Source organism: Henckelia pumila, chromosome 4, assembly GCF_033568475.1.
Source record: "Henckelia pumila isolate YLH828 chromosome 4, ASM3356847v2, whole genome shotgun sequence".
Classification (NCBI taxonomy): domain Eukaryota; kingdom Viridiplantae; phylum Streptophyta; class Magnoliopsida; order Lamiales; family Gesneriaceae; genus Henckelia; species Henckelia pumila.
This window is the reverse complement of record NC_133123.1, coordinates 31,913,912-31,922,326: the sequence shown is the minus strand read 5'-3', so window position 1 is coordinate 31,922,326 and position 8,415 is coordinate 31,913,912.

Sequence of the window (8,415 nt, the reverse complement as noted above, 5' to 3'; positions counted from 1 at the left end):
CTATATGTACTGGAATACCAGACAAGTTTTTCCATCAGTGTTGCCAACACTGAACCAGAACACTACCAGGATGAAAAATACTGAGAAAAAGGTTTGGTTACCAAAAGCTAAATCCAGTTGTAATGTTGTTTATACTTCCTTGAAAACTAATGTTGCAGGTCATTGGTACTTCGACAATGGCAGTTCACGCCACATGACAGGATTGAAGAAGTATCTTTCTGAATATGTTGAACAGAATAAAGGAAAAGTGACATATGGAGGAAGAGACAATGGAAAGATTGTTGGAAAAGGAACTTTGAATGTAGAAGAACTGCCTAAGTTTCACAATGTTCTACATGTTGAAGGATTAAATGCAAATATTATTAGCATTAGTCAACTTTGTGATGATGATCTTTATGTTAAATTTGATAAGAATTTATGTCAAGTATTTGATAAGAGTAATTCGTGTGTTTTGACAGGGTCTAGATCATCGGACAACTGTTATCAACTTGGAGAGGAACTTGCTTGCAAATTTACCAAGGTTGATGATTTGAATTTATGGCATCAAAAGTTGGGACATGTCAACTTCAAAGCATTGAAAAAACTGAGCCAGTATGATGCTGTAGTGGGATGCCAAATTTAACTTTTGGAGTTCCATATGTGTGTGGAGACTGTCAAAAAGGTAAGCAAACTCGTGTGTCACATCCAGTGTTACAACACTGTGAGACAACACGATGTCTTGAACTCCTACACATGGACTTAATGGGACCTATGGAGGTTGAAAGCTGTGGAGGTAAGAGGTATTCATTTGTGTGTGTTGATGATTTTTCAAGGTACTCATGGTAAGTTTTTTAAGAGAAAAGTCTGAAACTTTCGATGCTTTCAAAAAATTGATAAAGCAGATCACTAATCTGTTTGCTTTGAAGGTTATCAGGATTCGAACTGACCATGGTAAGGAATTTGAAAACTTTGTTTGATCAGTTCTATGAAAAGGAAGGTATATCACATGAATATTCAGCACCTAAGACACCTCAGCAGAATGGCATTGCCGAAAGGAAAAACAGAACCCTCCAAGAGATGGCAAGGGTTATGTTAAGCTCCAAAAATATTGCAAAAAGATTTTTGGCCGAGGCTTTAAATACTGCATGTCACATATCCAATAGGGTATATTTAAGGAAAGGTTCTACTATGACATCCTATGAAATTATCATGGGAAAGAGGCCTAACCTTAAATATTTTTATATTTTTGGATGCATATGTTATGTTTTGAATGACAGGATGCAGTTGGCTAAGTTTGATTCAAAAAGCGATAAGTGTCTATTTCTTGGATATGCTTTGAATAGTCGAGCTTATCGTGTGTTTAACTTGAGAACTAGAACTATCATTGAATCTATTAATGTGGTATTTGATGATTATGCTGATCTAAAGGGGAAAACAATTGAAGAAATATTGATGATCTGCTAGATACTGTCTCTTCACAGACTGATTCCAGTGTTGTCAATAGTATTGTCCCTCCTGAAAAATCACCCAGCACAACACTGAGTCCAACACTGAATATGAATGAACAGAGTACAGAAGAACATGATGATTTTGAAGATGAAATACGAGATGCTGGACATGATGTACCTAGCAAGATTCAGAAAAACCATCCTACTTCACAAATCATAGGAGATGCACAAGGAAGGATGCAGACCAGAAGAAAGGAAAAAGTTGATTATCGAAAGATGAGTGGGTTAGTGTGCATGACTTCTGCATATTCTCAGGTAAGACATTCTTGCTTTGTGTCTAGTATTGAACCAAAAAATGTTGGTTAGGCTTTAAAAGACGAGTTTTGGGTTAATGCTATGCATGATGAACTTGAACAATTTGTTAGGAATGATGTGTGGATCTTACTTCCTCCACCTGATCATAGTAATATCATTGGAACAAAGTGGATTTTTAAGAACAAAACTGACGAATCAGGAAATATTGTAAGAAACAAGGCTAGGTTGGTAGCTCAAGAGTATACACAAGTTGATGGGGTGGACTTTGATGAAACTTTCACTCCTGTAGCCCGAATAGAATTTGTTAGATTATTGTTGACTATTGCATGTCACATGAAAATGAAACTTTTTCAAATGGATGTAAAAAACGCATTTTTGAATGGAATTTTGAGTGAAGAAGTTTATGTAAGACAGCCTAAGGGATTCGAAGATCCACATCATCTTGATCATGTTTATAAGTTGAATAAAGCCTTATATGGATTGAAACAAGCACCTCATGCTTGGTATGGAAGGCTCACAGAATATTTGCTTGACATTGGATTCAAAAGAGGTGAGGTAGATAAAATATTTTTTGTTCAAAAAGTATAAGGTAACATTCTTATCTGTCAAATCTATGTTGATGACATAATTTTCTGTGCTTCATCTCAAAAACTTGTGAATGATTTTGTTGAAAGCATGACTGCTACCTTTGAAATGAGCATGGTAGGTGAGTTGAATTACTTTCTAAGATTACAAGTGAAACAAATGAGTGATGGAATCTTTTTGTGTCAAAGCAAATATGCTAAGAATTTGGTGAAGAGGTTTTGTACTGATCATGTTAGACATATGAAAACACCAATGAGAACTAATGAAAAACTGTGCAAAGACAGTGTTGCTGACAGTGTTGACAACACTTTGTACAGAAGCATAATTGGAAGTTTGCTATATTTGAGTGCAAGTCGACCTGATATTATGTTCAGTGTGTGTTTGTGTGCCCGATATCAATCTGATCCTAAAGTCACATATATGAAAGCTGTAAAAACGAATTTTGAAGTATTTTGCAGGCACTTTAGACTTAGGGTTATGGTACACTAAAGAAACCAATACTAATTTGGTAGGCTATAGTGATGCTGATTGGGCAGGAGATGTTGATGAGAGAAAAAGCACCACGGGTGGTTGTTTTTATTTGGGTAACAACTTGGTTTCATGGTATAGTAGGAAGCAGAACTGTGTGTCACTTTCCACTGCTGAATCCGAATATGTGGCAGCGGGAAGTTGTTGTTCTCAATTAATTTGGATGAATCAAATGCTACAAGACTATGGTCTTAAAAGTGAAACACCAATTGTGTACTGTGATAACTCAAGTGCTATAGATATATCAAAAAACTCAGTACAACACTCTCGAACTAAACACATTGACATAAGACATCACTTCATTTGAGATGTAGTTGAGAAGGACATGATCCATATGGAGTTTGTTAGAACCAATAACCAACTGGCCGATATTTTTACAAAAGCATTAAACTTCGAGAGATTCTCCAGTCTTAGGAAATCTCTCAACATGTGTTCTTTATAAGCACTCACGGTTGATGTCCTTAAGTGTTGCCAACATTGACGGACAACACCAAACATGCATGTGCATTTTTAGGACTTTAGGCATACTGCATATTCATATTGTTCTATGTTTTGCACTGGTTGATAATACTGACTGACACTTTCTAGTTTTTCTGTAAAAGTTATTTTCAGAACACACTTTCCATGAAAATATGCTTTAAACCACGAAGTAGTTGAGGGATGTTCGTGTATTCCATGATCTTGTCCCATGTGAAAAGTGGTTTTAAAAAATAAAAAGCATGGTTTGATAAAATTTCAGTGACCAATGTCTTGAAAATCAAACTAAAATCGGAAGAAAATTGGAAAAAGCTACCTAAGAGAGTCCAATGAAGACCGTTCTTTTAGTGTGCAGGCTACCACTTCTGAATCAAAATAAAAAAGAAGAAACACATGGCTCTGGAAGTGTGACAAATTCAAAAGTATTTTGAAGACTACAGTGTTGTTGGGAAGTGTTGCCAATACTGGTGCTTAACACGTGCTGCACACACTTTGCATGCATCATTTTTTATCTAATCTCATTACATTCTGTTTTAGACACAAATTAGGTCATGCATTGTGCATTTATTGTGATCATATCGTGCTCAGGATTAACAGTTCAAAGACGAACAAAAATTAGAAAAATTGCCCAACTTGCTGAAAATTGAATTGATTGAGATTGAATATGTTTCAGTGGAGTTAAAACTCGATGTGGAGTTATTTATTTTTGTGGAATATTGATATATTATTAAGTAAGAGTTTCAGGGTATCCTTAATTAATCAAATTTAATTTCCTTAATTAGAGAGATTTTTTTTCCCGTAGGAGAATTGTTACCGTTAGGGGGAGATTCTTAGTCTGATATAAGAGATAGGGGCTTTTGATTTTTTTTTTTACCGTTTGAACCCCATATTCCTATATATTTCTAAGCACTGTAGAAATTAATTTTATCGTCTTCAATCTTTTCTAACTCTCTCTGCAAAAATTCTCTGAAACTCTTACTTCCTAAATTGTTTATAATGGCAGGCAAAGCTTTCGATTCGCATGATATACGATTGGAGATGGGTTATCAAGAGGAAGACAAGCCTTCGGAGCTATCTTCTGATCCTATTCTCTCGATTGTACCTGTTGCCATTCAACCTACACCGTTGGCAGCAATTGCTCCAGGAGAACCCGGGAACAAAATCAACCTCGAGAATCCTCCTGATTTCTCAGTGTTGAATCGTGTGTTCCCAACACAGCCAATAGCGAGAAGGTCAAAGCGCCAAGCAGGATTCAACCCCGATTTTACTACCAATAAGAGATTTCGTGGTAAAGGGGAGACTTCACGTCCTATTTTGGATGATCCAGATTTCTCATCCGGAGATGATTCTGCGGATCAAAATTTTGAGGTGGTTGCTAGGACAAAAACTTCTGTTGCTGAAAAGGCCAAATCAAAGAAAGGACTTTCGTCTAGTGGTGATGATTCTTCTGATGAAATTTCTACTGATGTGGCTTCTACTGAGAAAGAGTCATCTAGTGCTGTTGTTGCTGATGATACCACAAAGCCAACCACAGAGGCTCCAGTGTCTACTGATGAGGAAATTTCACTGGCCACTTTCATGGCGAATATTCGGAAAACCAAGGCTAAACCAGTTGCACCTTCACAAGTTCCATCTGATGGTGATGAACCAGATGCTGAAATGTTTCAAGAGTTTGAGAATAACCGGCCCCAAGAGTCTGATAGTTCATCTTCTTCGAGTTCTGAGGAAGAAGACTATGAGGGATGCTGCTTCTGATGGTTCTGGAAGTTCTGAGTAACAAGCTGCTGATGACAGTGTTGCCAACACTGATGACAACACTGCTGTTGAATCTGACTCTGATATTGATCCTGCTAAGGTATACAATATTCAGTTTTATTCAAAGGAATCTGCTGATGAATGGGAAGCTTTGTCTGGAAAAGACTGTTGGGAAGAAATAAATATTGATGAAGTGTCTTTCGAAAAGCAGAACTTGGTGACTTTCTTGAAACAGCATAATTTATATTCTACTGTCACCACTGCCGGACCATTTTCAAGAAGAGCTGTGTTAGAATTTTACTGCAATCTGAACATGAAGACTGGAGATGAAGAATCATTTAAGTTTGGAAGAGTGTACATCCGAGGAAAAGTGTATGATTTTACTCCTGTTTTGATCAATGAGCACTACAATACTCCTGATATCGATGATGATGCAGTTACTGAGGATATTGATCAAGTCACTAAAGTGATCACTGGAGGGATGGTTCAAAAATTTCCACTGCACCCAGACAGGTTGTCAGCTGCAAATCTTTCTTCTTTCTTTTCTGTGCTTCACAAAATTGCGATAAGGAATTGGACACCATCTACCAATACAACAGTGGTAACTAAGCCACAAGCCCTTGCGCTGTTTGCCATTGGAACTCAAGCTCCTTTGGACTTTGGTAATTTGGTGTTTGAAAATATTATGACCTTTCGAGAAGGTGGTTGGAAAGCAACTAAGTTTCCGTTTCCTTCATTGATCTATGGTATGCTGGAATCTCAAAGCTTCACGAAAGAGTATGATGAAGAATTGATTGGAGGAGATGAGCTTATCAAGATCGCACCTAGTTTGCTGAAAGGAAATAGGATGATTGATCTACCATGGAATGGTGCTGTACCTAGTGTCGCCAACACTGAGTCTGTTCCACCCATGACTATTCATAATACTATTGTGATTATGTTGAATTCTACTGCAATTCGTGCTCAAATGGCTCATGCTGAACTGAAAATTGCACAAGTCAAAGCTGATCTCGAGTACTATGAAGCCTTAATGGCTTAGTACAGGACTAAACTTGGACTACCAGGGCCCTCTGGACAAAAAGGGGGAGTAGGATCAAGTGTTGAGCAAGCTAAAGAGACAGATGATTAGAGATGTGGTTGATCATAATTGGTTTTAGGATTTTTTTTCTTATCCTTATCTTTTGTTATTTTGCTCTGAGTTAGTAATATTTTTATGAGTTGATTAAACTATTTGCTACTCTGATCTAGTAAGTGTTGAGAGTTGGTGTTGCCAACATAATCACACAACACTATGTTCTGAGATGATTAAATTCAGGGGGAGCTTTAGTTACATAAGATAGGGGGAGTTATTTGCACTTGTTTGTGTGTTTTGTCCACAAAGGCAAAAAGGGGGAGTTTGAAAGAACATGTTGTGCACATGTCTTTTAAATTATTTCCTTATTGCATTCAATTTTCATATTTATAGTTTTGCCTTTCTTAGAACATGTTTTAAAATTGGTAATATCAGATATATCTTGATTCGAAATATGTGATTTCTGATGATATATTGTTTCCATGCTTTGTAGGTTCTTATTTATGGAAACATATTGAAGATCTATTTATAGGAGTGCTTGGACCGATCTGATAAGACGACAATCAAGAGAGAAGAGAGTGAAACGTAGAGAGCAAAATACATAGAGAAAGTACTGCAGAAATTCTAGAGTATTGAAGTTCGATCATTGAAGAATTTTTGAAGAGATACTACTGCTACGTTGTGTTGCCGAGTAGTGTTGGAAACACTAAAGAACACACGAGTGAAGTGTTGTTCAGAAAGTGTTTCTTTGGTTTTCGTTTTTCGGTTTAGAACGTTCTATTGGGTTATTATTCTAGTTCTTACTAGTTTTTAGGAAGTCTTTTGTTTTTTCAATTTGTTGAGAAAAGTAGTTTTTCATAAAACAATCGCTAGTTGGTTTTTTGTAAACTGATTTGATTTTCTAGTGATTATTTCGCCATGAGGCATCGTACAAGTACTTAGTACTTGTGCATAATTATTTTTGTGTTATTTACTTTTACTGTTAGTTAATTATTCTGCTGCATAGTGTTATCGTGAAGTGTTGACAACACTGAAAGATAACACAGACTCGAATATTTATTTCTGATATTTCTGTGATTTCAGACTGTCCAAACCTTACATATATCATTAGTTTTAATTTTTCTAGTGCGGGACAAAAGATTTTTCATTTCACAAAATAGGTTCTTTGCTGACTTATTCATTATCATTTCATTACAACCGCCAGACTTATTCTAGTCTGAATTTGGCGATTTGGAATCAATTACTAGCTAGCTCTTAGCTCTCTTGCTAAATTACTTCACACTAGGAAGATCAGTTGCTGCAACAAACTTCTAAAATTTGTTCATCATTAAAACCAGCTAATTTATTGGAGATAAACTTCACATCAAATCTAGAAATCTTCCTCTAAATCGTAGTGGCAATATTTTTCATGTCTAAAGCCCTACATGGTTCCTTCCGATTGAGTTCACCTATCTTGACATTACTATATATGATGATTGTGAGAAGTGTGTCTTCGATTTTCTGGATCAGTCCTTCACTCATATCTTATTTGGGCTCAAGGATGTGGACTGGCCATCTATTGCTTTAGGCTTAAGTAAGGGAGCCCAATAGCTAACTAATACACTAACTGTTAGTTAGTTGACAGAAGCGGGGTTAGTTATATAATGGGAGCTATGAGATCGAAGAAAGAGATACAAATCAGAAATTGAAAATTACACAAGAAAGTAAAAACTCTGTGAGACTCTTGTTCGAGAGAGAAAGAGTGATAGACGGAAGAGAAGAAGATAAACAGAGGAAGAACATCAAGCAATACAGATGAATATGAAGATAAGATATTCATTGATTGTCTCGTGATTGATTTAATTCAAAGCTTTATAATCTTGAGACTTCTGTGGGTAATCAATAAAAGTGTCTGGGTGTTTCGTCCGTGGATGTAGGTCATTTTGACCGAACCACGTATATCGAGCTTTGTTGATTGTTCTTTGCAGTATTGTGTGATCTCATATTGGTGTGGTTCTAGCTTAGATAATCTGTAGTGATTGAATCTTGTGTTCTGGATTTCAAAGTGATTTCTTGGTCTGCTGTTATTGATTTCATTGTTAACAAGTGGCGCCGTCTGTGGGAATCGCATAAAAAAGAAATGGGATCACTGAAGTTCGATTTAGAGAAATTCACTGGGAAAAATGATTTTTCTTTATGGAGAATCAAAATGAGAGCAATACTGATTCAACAAGGTTTGATTGATTCTCTTGAAGGGAAAGAAGAGAAGTCTGGGGA